The 15,427-nt window shown below is 43.0% G+C and overlaps 1 protein-coding gene across 4 annotated transcripts in view; it reads left to right on the forward strand.

Moving 5' to 3' along the window:
- Positions 1-249: 249 nt before the first annotated feature.
- Positions 250-15,427, forward strand: part of TRAF3 (TNF receptor associated factor 3) — a 90,571-nt gene continuing 75,393 nt past the window's right edge. For 3 of the 4 annotated variants that reach the window (XM_073349708.2, XM_078853391.1, XM_078853393.1), the window contains exon 1: positions 718-1,238. The gene's annotated coding sequence lies outside the window, so the exon portion shown is untranslated. The other variant, XM_073349709.2, reaches the window with a different exon arrangement.

The raw sequence follows: 15,427 nt of genomic DNA on the forward strand, positions 1-15,427 counted from the left end.
TAATGGAGCAGCCAGACTTAGGAAAAATCTAAGGGCAGGGACAAAGTAAGGTCTGGGTGTGAGGGCAACTGCACCTCTCGCTCCTTCAGCCGCGCTCTCCTTGACCGTCTACTCCTGCTCGACTCCTCCAGCCGGGGCGCATGTGCACTTGTGCGGGCGGGAGCAGCCTGCGAGGGACCCCCGCGGCAACGCCGCGCGTTACAACGCCCAGCCGTCGGCGGAGGAGCTCGTGGGGCCGGTCGATGAGCCGTGCTAGCAGCAACAGCGGCGGCGGCGGCGGCCACATTGCTCGGCGCCATCGCTGCGCCTTGCGGGGCTGCCCCCTCACCCCTCCCTGGGCTCGCTCGGGCGGCGGCGGCCCCTAGCAGCTCTTCTCGGCCGAGCCTCCCGCCCCTCCTTCCCCGGCCGGGGCCCGGCAGCGAGCTCCCCCAGGGGGGCGGCGCATCAGGTGCAGCCGGGGCGGGCTGCAGGCCTGGCCCGGCCCCCTCTCGCCTGCGCGCTCAGGCGCCCGGCTGGAGGGAGCCGCCCCTCGGTGTGCGAGGGCTCGAGGCAGGCAGAGCAGCGCGCCGCGCCGCGCCGGGGATTTCCAGCCTGGGCGGGCGGGAGAGGAAGTGCGGGGCGGGGGGAGCCGGGGCAGAGCACCAGGGACTTTCCAGCCGGGCAGCGGCCGCCTCTGCCGGGCTGTAGTGGGTCCCCCTCACACGCTGGCAGGTAGGGGCGGCGGGGGGCTCTGCGCACCCGCACGGGAAGGGGCTTCAGCGAGCCCGGCGGCGGCTGCCCGGGCTCAGGCTCGGTGTCAGGGGCAGGGCTGCGGCCACCCGCGCTGCTGCCCCTGCTCCCACCTAGGGACGCGCTGCGGCTCGGCTCCTGCTCTGGGTCGGGCTGCTGGGGGAAAGGCGGCGGCGGGACTGGGACGGGCTTAGGCGACTGCTGCTGCCTAGCTCATGTGCGGGGACACGGCTTCAGCCACCCGCCAGGGACAGACACATCAGACTCAGCCTGTTGCCCAGGATCTGGCGGCGGCGGCGGCTGCTGCCCAGGGATTGATTCAGCCTCGGGCTGCGCCTGCTGCTGCCGGGGCTCAGCTTCGTACTCAGGGCTGCAGCTCAGACCTCAGACCCTGCCCAGACACATTCATACTCCGGGCTGTTGGTTGATTTTCGTTTTTTTGAGGTGGGGGAGACGTACTTGTAAGGCTAAAACCCGCCTGACATCTCCCTGCCTGGAGGAGCCGATCAGTAAGTGTTCCATGTAAAAACCCCCTTCCACTTGTCGCTCTGCTAGGCGATGTGCTTAAGGGTTCTTGCATGCATTTGATGTGTTGTTTGAATGCAGAAAGCTCTCTCAATTTCTGGCTCTCTCATAGGCAGTGTGGGCGGGCCATATGCTTTTAAAGGGGCAGTGCCTGTGTGTGTTGAGCTGTTCTTTTCACTTGTGGCAAACGCTTATTTTGCTAACTTTGCACCCCCAAAGACCGCTTTACTTTAACAGTTAACCGTAGAATATCTGTGTTGAGCAGGTTTTTAGCAAACCATTACCATATTGGATGTGTGTGTGTGTTGTGGGCAAGGAGGGGTTCTCTAGTGAAGGATGTAAAATAAATTCAGTTTAATATGGGTTTCATCTGTCCCTCTTGGGGAATATCCTCTCTCGGTATTTAAGGAGAAATAGCTATCCATACTCACCACAAAATGAGCTGTATTTTTGTAATGCATATGTAGTAAGGCCTTATTTTATAAGATGATCTTCCTAGCGTAAACAACAACTGCTTTAATTTTACATGATTTTAATATTTAGTAAATGTGTGCACTATTTACTGTTTAGTGTTTTAATTGTTTCATTTGATAGTTTAGTGGAAAAATAACTATTGTTTAAAAGTTTATACTGAGTCACTCTTCTGCAGATGAACCTATGACTGACTCATAATCAGAGAACTGCAGTGGCTTGTAAGATAGACGGGCAAGACATTTACATCTGTGTGATTTATTTTTATCTTCAGATAATATTAAGGGTCTAAATAAACTTCAGAAAAGCCAAAAAATCTTAATTATGTCTACCATTCTAGTGTGCAGTCATGTTGTGCCACGCTATTGCTCATGTATGGTTTGGAAGACTATATAGACTCCTATATCTGGCTGCTCAGCATCTATTTGAACATTGTTGTGTCATCTCCTGTGTTTCTGTAGTAGTAAGATGTGGGTAGTGCCAAGGATATGCTTTGAAATGAGAGATCTCTTCGGGTCAGTTGTTCCTCTAGATTGTCAAGATTTATCTGAATCTTGTGTATATTGTATGTTTTAATCAAAAGAAGCTTACTGAATATAGTGCTTTGCATTTTGCATGATAGATCTGTTATTTAGAGAATGTATTTAGAATTGTTGTGTACTAATCTTAATTCACATTCATATGCCAGAAAAAGGTGTTTTATTTTTCAGTGTATGCTGTGACTGCATATGAGCAGTGCTAAACCTGGGCACATCATGTATCATAATGCTGCATATTTAGTAAAAATCCATATTTAAAATACTACTGTCTATACACAAAAGCTGTATTTTAATCACTATAACAAATCTTTTTTCAAACTACAGTATATTTGGAATGACATACAATATTTTATTTTATAAAATGAGCCATTTTTAACTTACAGGAGTCTAAAAGTGTCCAAGCGTGGCAATTTATGTGTAGTTCTATTTACAGTTTGGAATGTAAAAATGGCACTGTGTGCAGAACACATTTAATGTGTTTACAGAAAGAAGGTTCCCAGCTTGAGACAAAATATACCATGTTTCAGCCTGAGTTTTTATGGTCAGGTTGGGAAACCCCTTATAATACAGGTTGATAATGGAGACACTGACATATCATGAGCTTGGGCAGCACAAGCGGACACCAATACAATGTTATAAATGGTGTCTTGTTTTTACTTTAAAATGTAAGGTGTGTCACTGAAATGCAACCTGGTTGGGAGCTTCAGTTGTCACTGGATTTGGAACATAGAAAAGCAACTATACATGTAACAGCAAAGCAGTTAATCCTAATTGAAAGTGGGTGTTAAAGGTCTTGGTCCCTATGCTTTTCTGAAGACCTGAAATTAAGTTTGGTATTCATATTGGTTTGAAAGACAGAGTTCCAGTGCAAATAGATAGGGAAATAGACCAAAAATTTGGGTTATCTTCATAACAGTATTCTAAGCATCTCTGCTATTGTTAATATCTTGAAATAATATATAAAATTTTACTAGTTCAATTCCTGTTGCTGCTATTATATCCTTTAGTATGATTGTTGAGATTCCATAGATAGAAATAGTTGCTTTGGCTTTCAAAATGGCTTTGAAATCCTGCCGCATTTTTGATCTTCTCCTAATGGATGTGAAAATTGTGATTAAAATACTAAAAGCCAAAAATCTTTATTTCACTTATGTTATTGTTAAATTACCAGAGAAAATACATCCCTCTCCTCCTCCAAGCTTTGGAAATGTGAATTAAACCAATAAAACAGAGGAATGAGATAAGCTGATCCACTGTCCTTATTTGCCCTTTTGTGAATAGACGTTGCAGGTATATCAGGACATTGTGATCTCAAACATCCTATGTGATGCAATAGCTGAATTTCTCAGAGTTTTGTTGATTTATTAGAGCTTCATAATTCAAGGTCTTGAGTCTTATGATGTCTGAAGATGGCTCAGTTTTGGAGGTCAATATCCCTCTGGACACTCCGTCAGAAGAATTGCAAGGGTTTTAAATTCTTTTTCATGCCCAGGGATGGGTACTTTTTGAACTGGGTACTATGTTTGAAACCTCCTGGCATTTTTTTGGCCTCTGAAATATAGCAGCATCTCTGCTATAGTTAAGGTTGAGAACGCCTTTCTATTTTAAAGGTTGATTCTTCTAAGTATTCTAAAATCCATGTTTGCTCATGTTGCTTTTGAAATTTGGTATGCTTCATGGGGATGAAGAAAAGGAGTACTTGTGGCACCTTAGAGACTAACAAATTTATTTGAGCATAAGCTTTCATGAGCTACAGCTCACTTCAAGGTGCCACAAGTACTCCTTTTCTTTTTGCGAAGACAGACTAACACGGCTGCTACTCTGAAACCTGTCTTCATGGGGATGCATGTCCTGGGGGGTTGCTAGCCTGCCATGACCAACAGGACCTGTGTGGCTCAAGAGGACATGTTAAGGTCGTTGAACATGTCTGAGCAGCCCCCAGGCATTGTAGATTTCAACCCCACCCTTGGCAGAAAGCTGAAGTGTAACGTATGCATGTTGCTGCAATCTGCCTTTCTCAAAGCCTTTTTTATTTTGGAGAAGTGTAATCTGAGTATGGCAGAAAATTCAGAAGGTGTTCAGTTTATTTTCAGGAAGAAAATATATTACATGCTGGGAGGGGTTGAGGGAGAGGAATTTAGGGTTGCAGTGAGGGGAGGGGCATAAATGGAGATGGGTGATAGCATAGGGAAAAGGGTCTGGGGGAGAGGGTGGGGATTAGGGAGAGTGGGAGGGGCGGGGTGGGGCACTGAGGCATAACATGAAAGTGGGTCCCAGGCGAATGGGGAGGATTAGGGGTAGGGGTGCCTATCCTATTTTCTCCCATCCTCTGTGTTTGTTGATATCTGGGAGGTGGGGCACTGACCCTCTGGGGGGGCATCTTAACCTCTGTCCCTGTCCCCCATGTGGGAGCTCAGATCTTGGCGGGTCCTGCCCCCAGGGGTTTCTGAGCCTCCCCCCTCTGCCCCCATGTGAGAGCTGAGATTTGGAGGGCTGAGCCTCTCTCCCAGCTCCCTCATATTGGCTGGGATCTGGAGAAGCCCTGCCCTTTTGGGTGGGGAGTTGAGAACAAGCATTCTGGTAGCATGAACCAAGAACACACTGCTGAGACTGGAGGGAGTTCAGAACAGACTGTCAGTTACTGGCGGTGGGGTGAGAACACTGCCTGAGATGAACGGAGCAGTTCTCAGGCCTTAGAGCTGTTGTTTCAGGCTGTATACATCTCATTGGGGTGTTCTCATTCAGTTGAGAATGCGATGAATGGGCAACTTCACATGTCTCTGTGCCTCAGTTTCCCCATCTGTACAGTGGGAATAATGATGCTTCCTTCCTTGATGTACAGTGCTTTGAGGTCTGCTGATGAAGTGCTATGTAAGAGGTAGGTATTATTATCATTACTTGGCTACAGTAGCATCTAAGCTGCAACCCTACATAACTACAATTGCTTAAATGACCACTGTCTCCTACCAAGAATGTTTCAGTGAAAAAAAAACCTAGGAAATTCACTGGCAAAAAACTTGTAAATGTAGAATTAAGGTTGCCTGGTGGTATCTCATGGTCTTTTAGAATGCTGAATTCCACAAAACTCATCCTTAACTCAGAAGCTTCTTGTCAGTGAATATGGATAAAGAAGACGAAGAAGGAAGAGGGGAAAAATGGGGATGTCAAGAGGAGAGAGAGAGAGAGAGAACACAAAAGTTGGAGAGTGAGAGAGAAGCCAAGAGAGAAAACTAATAAGGGAAAGTGAAGGGGTAGAAAGAAAGGTGGAGACAGGAAGTGGGGAGAAGGAGTAGCAGAAAGGGTTTAACTACAAGTAATGAAGGAGAGGACCCACAAAACAGGAAGATGATGTTGTGCTGGCCTTTAGAAGTAGGGGGGAGAGGGAGAGGAAAAACATGGGAAAAAGAGGAAGAGTAGAAAAAAAAAACAGAAGGGAGAAAAAAACCGAAACAGATGACAGTATAGACAGAAAATGGAGGGAGACAAGAAAATAGAAGCAGGAAAACAAAGGGAAGAAAAGACATCTCATTATTGAGCCTGTTAATTTTTTTTTCAAGTTCCTCAATGCCTTTGTATTTTTCTGGGAATGCATTCCACTATACTGTCAACTTGGACAGATGTGGAGGGGAGCACTGATGGTAGAATATTTTTGCACTTGTGATTTGGGTTGAATTACTGCTTATTGTTGGATTTGTGACTAGGTTAGCAGGGCAAGTATCTTCATTTATATACCACAACAGTAGGTCCTTAATCCTCTCCACCCCTCCGCCAAAAATGGTACGCCTTAGATTTCCATTCTGTTGTTCTTACCTGCTGCTATACACTGTGTGTGTGCGTGTGTAGTAAAAAATGTACATTTACTAGAATCCTGTGCTCTGAAGCATAAGGATGGGAAGGAAATAATAATATCGGAAGAAATATAGTGAGTGGCAGCAAAGGAAAGGCAAAACCCTTAACATGTTTCTGGAGACCTACATTTTATATGGGAGGTATATAATTACTTTCCTCCTTTACACTGTGTCCCTGGGACATCTTCTGTGCTTTATTCTGTAACATTCATTTTACAGACCACCATACCATGAGGCTTAAAATCTTAGAAATGTAGGGCTGGAAGGGATGTCAAGAGGTCATTGAGTTCAACCCTCTGCACTAAGCCAGGATCAAGTAAACCTAATCTATCCCTGTCAAGTGTTTGTCTGACCTGTTCTTAAAAACCTCCAAAGACAGGGATTGCACAACCTCCCTTGGAAGGCTGTCCCAGCGCTTAACTACCTTTATAGTTAGAAAGTTTTTCCTAATATCTATCCTAAATCTCTCTTGCTGCAGATTACTACTTGTCCTATGTTCAGTGGACCTGGAAGAAAATTGATCACCGTTCTCTTTATAACAGCTCTTAACATATTTGAAGACTGTTATCCATCTTCTGCCCCTTCTTTTCTCAAGGCTAAACATGCCCCATTTTTTAACCTTTCTTCATAGGTCAGGTTTTGTAAACTTTTTATCACTTTTGTTGCTCTCCTCTGGACTCTCTAATTTGTTCACATCTTAAAGTGGGGTGCCCAGAGCTGGAAACAGTAATATAGGTGAGGTCTGAACAGTGCTGAATGGAGCAGAACAATTACCTCTTGTGTCTTACATATACCACTCCTGATAGTACACCCCAGAATGTTATTAACCATATTCAGTTTGTGAGCCACTACTACCCCTAGATCCTTTTCAGCGGTACTAGTGCCTAGGCATTTTCTATTTGTGCATTTGATTTTTTCCATCCTAAGTATAATACTTGGCACTTGTCTTTATTTAATTTCATCTTGTTTATGTCAGACTATTTCTCCAATTTGTCAGAGTTGTTTTGAGTTCTAATCCTGTCCTCCACAATGCTTGCAACCTCTTCAGCAGTTTGGTGTCATCCTCAAATTTTATAAGCGTACTCTCTACTCCTTTATCCAAGTCATTAATGAAGCTCTTATTTAAGTTAGAATTTTAACTTTAGTGTAATGTTTTTGTATTTAATATAAGCTCATTTAAGAAACAGATTTCTTTGTAATGTATTGGGATAACCGATCCTTTAGACCATGTGCAATGAGAACAAAACTTTGATGATCCTGTGACATAGTGTATGAATTCTAAAGTGAATGGATCCATTCACGTATAATCTGCACACCAGGTGCTCTAGACCAAATACTCATGATTGCAAGCTTTATGGTTCTTTTCACTGCTGTGATGATGGCTATACTGAGACTTCTTGTCATAACCATATAAGTTCAGCGTTCAGAATCATATTGAACATGTGTCTCTTCACAGTATCTTCATTAATATGAAAAGCAAAGCATAGTGAATACTATAAGAAAAGTAGGACATGACCAGTAGATGTGTTTAAAACTTAACATTGTTATTCTCAACAGTGTTCTTAGGCAGTTAGCAAAATAGTTGCTTTGCTTTGTTCTGTCTTAACTAACATATTGTGGGCAGTACCGTAATACAAATATGTTCGTCCACGCTGCCACTTTATGCCTACAATAATTTCCTAGTTAGCATATGCAGAACTCCTTGATAATCCATCATGAGAGAAAGGAGGATCTAGTCGTTAGGGTGCTAGCCTAAAAACCTGGGAGACCAGGATTCAATTTCCTGCTCCGTTAGACCTCTGTGTGATCTTGGGCAAGTCATTTAGGCCTAAACTACACTTAACATGTTTAGGTCCACGTAGCTACGGCACGATGGGGGTGTGAAAAATCCACATGCCTGAGAGCCGAAGCAATGCTGACCTAGCCCCAGTGTAGACTCAGCTAGGTTATTAAAAAAACGCTTCTGTTGACCTACCTTCCGTTGCTCAGGGAGGAGGTGTTCTTACATCAATGGAAAAACCATTCAGTCACTGTAGGTTGTGTCCACATTACAAGATTATGCTGACATATCCACAGTGCTGTAGCTATATCTCTGTAGTCCTCATAGTATAGATGTGGCCCGAGTGTCTGTGTTTCAGTTCCCCATCTGTAAAATGGGAATAATAGAACCTCTACTTCACAGAGGTGTTGAGGATAAATATGTTGAAGATGTGCAAGGTGCTCTGATAATACGGCGGCCATCTAAATGCCTTAGATACATACACAGAGCTGCTTTGTTATTCATTCAGTTTATAGTAACCTCCTGCCATGCTTTGTTTATGGTACTATGCCAGACTGTGCCTTGAAATGGTAAGCCCTGTGGGGCAGGAAACCTGTTCTTTGTCGCAATTCTTCTGTTGTTCTTTACAGTGAATATGCAGTGCTATATAAACAATATGTAACTGCTTGTATATGTCAAAATGCTATCTGTTTGGGCTTTTAAACTGTGATTTTCAACTTGTTTTCTGTTTTGGACTTCTAGAGTGATAATAAATTTCCATCATCCATAACAAAACAAAATTTCCTAAAATGCATTTTAACAACCTCCCCCCCCCCCCCAAAAAAAAAAAGTTGGCAGCATGAAGGGTCTTGGTTTTATGCGTGCAGTCATTTGCATGGGGAAATGGGTAGTTAAGAATGCAATTATATATGATACAATGAATATTTTAATCATCGAAATTGGGTGTACCCTGTACCAAATAGTGACCCTCTGAAAACTTAGTACTGCAGAATCTTTTCTGTCCCCTGCCATTGCAGGAGTTTCCCATACGGTAGGTTCTCTTTAATGAAGGGGCTTCTTAGACTGAGTTCTACAACTTAATAGATCTCATCATTGGTATTTTTTTCTTGCTTTTAATCCTATGTTTTCTCGTATTTCATTTAGTTATTATTATTCTCCCTTGAACCATTTTAAATAACTTCTCTCTGGTGTAATTGTTCACGCTTTTCAGAAAAATGTCATTGCATCTCCCTCATCTCCCTTAATTGTAATTTGGCCAAGCAGTATAAAGTATGTCTAATTTCTCATGTTGGTTCCTATACCCTTTTAAGCAATTTTTGCAGATTTTTCTCTGAATTTCTGCCTATTAGTCAACATCTCTTTGGTTTTGAGGTATTAATTGTTGAATGTGGTGTTATAAGAGTAGTCAGTCTCCTCTTTACTGTCTAGAAAGAGGTCTGTGTACTACAGTACCTTGGATTGTTCTTTTCTGTCTAATTGCATGGATACTGAATTAGCTGTTCTTATCCAACATTACCCATTTGGTGTCTCTTGGCATCACTGCTCTCCAAGTGTCTCCCTTCCATTTAATTTCTGTATATTGGCTTATTTCTCCCCAATATGCTTGCTTTTCCAGAATTATACTCATTTGTGTACCACCTGCTGATATTTCTAACCTCTAAATCCATTTTTCTCTAACCTCACTCGTATTCACAGTGGCTACTTATTTACTATCATTTTCAAAGTTAATTAACATACTCTGCTCTAGCCTCTTCTAGATCATTAAACATTTAACTAAAGTCTGAATCCAGCATCAGTCTCTACTCACTCCTTGGACATTGCTCTCTAAATATTGTACCCTTTCTGTCTTTCCCTCAAATACCCTTTCTTGTCTCTTTCTTCTCTTTGATGCTTATCCTAGCATCCTTAGTAGAGGAGCACTGTGCCTTTATTATGCCTGCTCTGGTTGAAATTGATTAGGGTTGCCAACGCTAGTCTCAGTAGGGGCCAAGAGCAAGGGTGGCTTTATCTGGGGTCCATGGGTGGAATTGCACCCGCAGAAATCAGGCCAGCTCCGGTCAAACTGAGTGGCACTACAAGCTGGCGATCAGGGTCACAGTGCCACTCGCTCAAATTTAGCTCGGCCATCCCTCCATCATGAGATGTGCATGTGTGTGATTGCGTGTGAATGGAGTGGTGGTTAGGCCAAATTTGAGTGATTGGTATTGTTGTCTGGTGCTCACGGTTGCAGTGACAATCAGGTTTTGTGCCTGCCATTGATTGGTCTCTTGCCCTGACAGGTGTGCACTGAGGCAGGAGTAGGGTTGGGGATGCTTCTCCCACTTGTAAAGGGGCTGGAGCTCAGGGAGAGGCAGGACTAGGCGTGGCCTGCTGGATACACACAGGGCAGAATCCCCACAGGAAGGACAGCAATCCCCTGGGCGTGGGCTGCCCCCAGCCTTGCAGGGAGGGCAGTGACATCACAGGCTTGTGTCCTCTCTGACACCTTCCTCGTTACTTCCCCTGCCTCCTGTGTCCACACCAGTTGAATTGTAAGGTTACATTTGCCCCTGCCCAAGAATAAAGAGCTTGAGTACAGGATTGCAAAATACTCTTATTCTCAAGCTGCCAGCAGTTGGATGTTAATTCAGGGCTGTAAAGATACAGTCACCTACTTAACTAGGTGAAGGCTATGGCATCTTCTAACTCGCATCTCTCTCTCTAGTAGTCTCTGAACTACTGCTGCAGTAATATCTCAACAATTTGGTGGTTTTTGCACGTCTCTGTAAGTCAAAGAATATCCACAGTGATTCGCATAAAGGTTAGTAGTAGTCTTGCCATTGGCTTCTGTGTGAACTGGATCATGCTCCACCTATCTAGAGAACCTGGTTTTGCTAAACTTCAGCACAGTGCCGTGTGATTGATAAAAATGCCCTGTTTTTCATTAAAGGTATGGATTTATAATGGAAATACCAATAGACCCTTTTCTGTAATTCTGCTAGTGGATGTTGCTACAATGCTGCTGTTACTATTTAGCGGTTCCTTTTCTCTGTGCTACATGGACACATTATGAGGTATTTTGAACTTTTCTTTTGGAACATATGTAGAAGAATGCTCTCGGCAATCTCTGTGATAAACTCTTTATTTTCCCAATCAGCTTCTTTAGTAAATTATACATGGGGATTTATGTCAACTGTTCTTTGATATCAGGGATCTGGGACTATAAACTACCTCTGTGTGGACTTTTCCTTTTTCCAAATGCATGAAACCTTCACTTTCATTTTGAAAAGCACAGTGGAATTTATGTATTTCGCTTCCAGTATTTTACATGAGGATGTTTAAGGTAGTTTCTGGGGCTTTAATTCATTTAGGGGGGCTTGAGTGTCCAAAGTTTGTTTGTTCTTCTAAATACACATACCATGTTCTTGCTGGTTTCCCTGAAGGGATTCTCTAAAATGATTAGGAAGAAAAGGAATAGGTACTCTGGGATGTGTGTGTGCCCGCACATACACGCACAACTGTGCGTACATAACCTGAGGTTATTCTGCAGTCATTTGCAGCACTATATATGATCTAATTTTTATAAGCACTCTGAAGTACATTGGTTGACTGTATTGAGAGCAAACCAGGTAAATATACTGTTTATGTTACAGTAGTACTAATCGGGCTTGATTGCCATTGTGCTAGGTACTGTATACAAAATAGCAGGACAATTCCTGCCCCAAAGATCTTACTGTCTCAAGTGCCAGTCCTTATGCTTGGGTGTGACTTCACTCACATGAGCATGTTCAGTGGGATAGGACTTGTGTGAGTAAAATTACCTAAGTATATGCTTAAATGTCTGTAGGATCAGGCTTAAATTTGTCACAACAATGGACGTAAAACAATAGGAATGAGCAGGGGGTGGGAAAAGCAATAAGAAAATGTGTGGAAGTAGGTCAGTTACACAATTATATGGCTTCAAACCAGGCTTGTTTGTTGTTATAAGATAAAAACATGTAAGGAAGATAGCTGACAGTGACTTCCAATAGTTCTCTTGCCACATGTTGCACTGCTCTTCTTGAGAGCTTGTGTGCTGCTATTTACCTTATCTGGTATGTACTGTAGCAGGAGAGCAAATTTAAGTTATATGTTTTGTTAACTTTTTGTTTTAAGTGAAAATAAGACGGTGGTTAGTGATCTGTATTGCCATGGATAAGATCCAGGTTTCTGGATCTTCTGTTCCTGGCTGGGATTGTTACAGTTTAGAAATACTTGGACTTCAGTCAGAGGTATGAATGCCCCTCTCTGGCTGCTTGTGGAGGAGGGAGTAAGCACAATTCAAGCAACTTGTTTGCTGTTCTTTTAAATTTGGCTTTTCTATATTTAAAACTTAAGAAAGCAGTTTCAGCTAAAGCCTCATTATTCATCTTTCATGCAAATAAATCCGCACATGAATGTAATGTTTATGAACTATTCATAGAGAAATGTAGACTACAATCTACCATGTAGAAAGAAGAAAAGGAGTACTTGTGGCACCTTAGAAACTAACAAATTTATTTGAGCATAAGCTTTCATGAGCTACAGCTCACTTCATCGAGCCTGCCTTGTATTAAAGAAAGATTAGCAGCAAGACATGGTGTATTGAATCAGTTATATAGAATGTTATCTGTTGCTGGTGCCTCTGCAGTAATACATTGTCACATACAGGAGAAAAAAATTGGTGAGCTCTCCATTAGATGGTGCTGCTGGGATTAAAATAGTTGCACAAGTGAATGGAAATGGGCCACTTCCTGTGACTTTATTGGTATGTATTTATAGGCAATGGCATTTTTATGACGTACTATACTTTTATTTATTAAATAGCCTTCATAGGTAGGCAGACGTGCAAGATTTTTGTGTCATGTTTGGAGAAAATGTTTAAAAAATGAATAGGTCGGATGCTAAATAGCCAGAGTTTTTAGGAGAAATAGTAAATCAGCTGTTCCACACATGGGTGATCTTAGGTCTTAGCAGCTATAGCTAGGGCCCTACCAAATTCATGGTCCATTTTGGTGAATTTCATGGTCATAGGATTTTAAAAATCATAAATTTCATGATTTCAGCTATTTAAATCTGAAATTTCATGGTGTGGTAATTGTAGGGGTCCTGACCCAAAAAGGAGGGGTGTGTGTGTGTGTGTGGGGGTGTCACAAGGTTATTGGGGCTGGGGTGTGTGTGTTGTGGTATTGACACCCTTACTTCTGCGCTATTGCTGGCAGGGCGCTGCCTTCAGTGCTGGGCAGCTGGCCAACAGCCACTGCTTTCTGGCTGCCCAGCTCTGAAGGCAGCACAGAAGTAAGGGTGGAAATATTATGCTTCACTCCCCCCCCCGCCCCCCAAATAACCTGGTGACCTTCCTGCAACTTCTTTTTGTGTCAGAACCCCCAATTCCAGAAACGCTGATCTCCCCCATGAAATCTGGTCTTGTGTGTGCTTTTACCCTGTACCATACAGATTTCATGGGGGTAGACCAGATTTCACTATCCATGACGCGTTTTTCATAGCCGTGAATTTGGTAGGGCCCTAGCTATAGCTCTTATCTAAATAACGATTTGGTGTGTTACTTGGATACAGTGCTACCGTGAACTTGGAAGAAGTACTGCAACATTGGAGGAGTTCCGCTGTGGATAAATCCTTGATTAAATGCCCTTAGGTAATGGTCAGTCTAGTTTATCTAAATACTTAATGCCCCATTAATGAGCCCTTGTCTAGACTACTGAAAAAAGGCATATTTAAAAAAAAAAGTGTTTCCTCATTTGTTTTAACTTGCATTTTTTAAATACCACTTAGTATCTAGTGTAGTCTAGGTCTAATACATTTTAAAACATATAACTGACCTAAACTGTCCCCTAGAGTGGACTGTGAAAACCTAATACTTTTTAAAACACTCTGTCTATGCTAGTTGTGAAGTGATGCTCAAAAATATATTAATACATGTTAGCAATACATTTGCTAAACACACCTGATTTTCCAATTCTAGATGTGAGCCCCTCTCTGTGTCTGAAGACAGCAAGATGGAAGTGTCTGACTAGTAGCATCCTTGAATATTCCTAAACCATAGAGGCCCTGTTTAGAAGAGGGGGGAAAAAAGGTGTTTTTAAAAGGTGTTTGTGTAGGAAGAAAGGATGAAGTTAGGTCAGGGATAACTAACCCTGACTGAACCATGATCTTTACCACAGTGCAGACGTTAACTGCCCTGTGGTAACTTGAAATAGTCATTGAAATGGTTATAGAATTTGTCTGTTTTGCTAAATGGCTTATCAACTCCCATTTTTTGGTAAGCAAACGGTTTCAATTACTTCAGATAAATTTGGATGAAGTTGTGAAAGAGAGGAGGAGTTTAAAATCATATTGTTTAACTATTTTAAAAAAGCACCTTTTCCCCTTGTTTGTAGCCATGTAACATGTTTGGCGAGAGGTCTTGTGAAAGTGAGCTGAGACTATGACTGATAGAACTCTGGATTCAGCACCAAATGAGGACACTCCTCGGAAGCCAAATCCAGAGGCTGCATTGGATGGCTGGTCTGCTAAAGTCTGTGTTTATTGTACAGGAGTGGGTGGGTGAGATTCTGTGTCCTGCAATGTACAGGAGGTCAGACGAGGTAATCACAATGGTCCCTTCTGGCTGTAAAGTATATGAGTCTACAATCTAATCAATGCCCTTTAGCGGACAAAACTTTCTGCTTAGCTGGAAATCTCTCAGCCCTTCTCAATTCTACTGACTTTGCCAGCAATAAAGCAGGGCAGTTTCACTTGGTTTAACCAGAACTCTCAGGTGACAAACTGGTTAGAAGAATTCACCAAAATTTGCTGCAGAACTAGTTTCATCTTTGATTTTGCAAAAATATGTTGCATGCAGAATAATCAGACTGAGAATTATTGAGAGATCATCCTTGTGGATGACTTTTTTTTAACTCTCCATATTGGTATGGGCACACCTCATGCAATAAGTAAAATGATAAAATCTCTCAGGAGTGGGAGCCATTTTGTTATGGCTATTGAGTAGTGTGACAAAGTCAGGCCCGACTGCTGCAAAAGGGTCCTGGAAGGCTGATATATTAGCTCTAGAATGTTAAAGGCCCTTTTTCCTACAAGTGGAGAAGGGGTTACCTCAGGTCAATTAGGGACACCTGAATCCAATTAAGGGCTGTCTGAGGCCTTTAAAAACCCCTCCTGGGGAGAGCAGGGGAGAGCGAGGGAGAAAGACAAGCTGCTGTTACGCTAGTGGCAGCAGGGAAATAGGCTGTTCCAGGCTGAGAGGCTGTGCTCCTTAGCATAGGGGAAACAGCCAAACCTGAGTTCCTGCGAGGGGAAGGACTGACACCCCAGGGCAACCAACTGGATGACACCTTGCCCCAGGGAGGGAGGCAGCGAAAGGTACCCCTTGGGGTTTTTTGTTTGAGGCTGTTTGCTTTTTGTTTGGTGGAGGATCACCCCTTAGGCCGACCCTCAGGCCTACCCTGAAAATATAACCAAGGGAGCACAGAAGTGGAAAGGCAAACCCTGCCTGTGTGGGACTGCTTACCCCAGGCCCG

Source organism: Lepidochelys kempii, chromosome 6 (assembly GCF_965140285.1).
Source record: "Lepidochelys kempii isolate rLepKem1 chromosome 6, rLepKem1.hap1, whole genome shotgun sequence".
In the NCBI taxonomy this organism is placed as follows: Eukaryota; Metazoa; Chordata; order Testudines; family Cheloniidae; genus Lepidochelys; species Lepidochelys kempii.